We start from the raw sequence: 1,806 nt of genomic DNA on the forward strand, positions 1-1,806 counted from the left end.
GCATGTGTTGATTCCACTTCTTTTCTTCCTTGTCCTCGTTCTCATCACTACATAGTACAAAATATATTTGCCATAGTTTTTACATTGTACAGCATATAGTAATACATCAACTCATTACATTCACTATAGTGAAATAAGAACGCTTACTTCATTCACTTTTCAACATATTCTGTAATTAATCATATTTGTTTAACCCCAACGTAGGATTCATTTAAAAGTATGTAATTTTTCTCTTTACATTGTTTTGACAAAGCCTTTCAAATTTGAATTTCATTTAACTTTAGTAATTCCAAAATAATCTCCTGTTCAGGTTAATGAGAATTGTGGTTAGATTTAATTAATTGATAACATATATCACTCGAAACTAAATAAAATGAATAGACGGCTATTATGTAACAAAAACGTCGTAAGAAACACCGAGGAAAAAAAAACACTTAGACATTTTGGAAAGAAAATGAAACGAAATACCATAATATATTTTGATTAAGAAATCCTAATAAATATCTATTTTTAAAAATTTCTTATCAAATAAATATAATTTTAAAACGGTATGAGATATTTTATTTACGTTTTTGGAAGTTTATATAAATCTGTTACAAGCTCTGTAGTGTAGGGAGGGTGAGCTACAGTGTTGATGCCCACCTCTATCAAATAATTGGTGACCAGGCTGGGATTGTGAATTGGTGCATTATCCTGGCTTAGGTACTCTGGACGTTTGCAACGAAATTTCTTTCTGAACGCATTCAAAACTTCTATAAAGTGCACTTTGTTGTCAATCTGGCAAGAGAGAGTCCAATAGATTTAGATGATGTTCTTGCTGTCATAATAGGGATCATGTGCTTCCCGGTGGAGATGCTTTGCCTGGGGTCTGCTGCCACTGAAAACTAGATGCTTGGCTTATGCAAGTCAATATATAAGACAACTAAGGTGGTTAGCTGGCAGAATCGTTAGCAGTCTGGGCAAAATACTTAGCGGCATTTTGTTCGCCTTGGCGTTCTGAGTTCAAATTCCGCCGAGGTTGACTTCGCCTTTCATCCACTCGAGGACGATAAAATAGCTACTAGTTGAGTACTGGTGTCGATGTAATCAACTTTCTCCCTCCTCTGAAATTGGTGGCTTAGTGAAAAAATTTGAAACCAGTATATTTCATGTTTCTGTAGCGTTTTTACTTAGTTTAACACAAAACTTAATTGCATATTGATCTTATAAATTGTCTTCAGGTCCCGACTGCATTCTGCAAAGTAGTCGGTTCTGACAAGCAGTGTTTAGTAGGATGTGTCCAAAGTGCTTTTATAATTGTATCCTTCAATCTGGAATAGCATTAGTTGCCAGGTCATCTTATTAACTGTATGGTAATGATGTACTGTGGTAAAATTGCAGCACTCTTGGCCAGTTATAACTGCTTCTCCTAGCGAAGTATCTAAACCTCTGGAATACACTTATTAAGTACGCATACATATATGTGTGTGCTTGTGTGTTAGTTTGTGTGTGGGTTGGTGTGTTCGTGCGTGTATGAGAGAGAGAGAATGTGTGTATTTATATACACATAAGCACTGGCATGGCAGTGTAATAAAGAACGGTGCTTTGCAAACACAGTTTCGACTTCATTCCTTATGCACGACATCTTCAGCAAATGTTTTCTAATATGGCACCGAAGCAACAAATGCCTTGTGAGTTAATTTAGTCGCTGGAATCATATATACACATATATACGTACGTGCATACATACATACATACATGCATATCTATCTATCTATCTATCTATCTATCTATCTATCTATCTATATATATATATATATATATATA

Source organism: Octopus bimaculoides, chromosome 12 (genome assembly GCF_001194135.2).
Source record: "Octopus bimaculoides isolate UCB-OBI-ISO-001 chromosome 12, ASM119413v2, whole genome shotgun sequence".
Classification (NCBI taxonomy): Eukaryota; Metazoa; Mollusca; class Cephalopoda; order Octopoda; family Octopodidae; genus Octopus; species Octopus bimaculoides.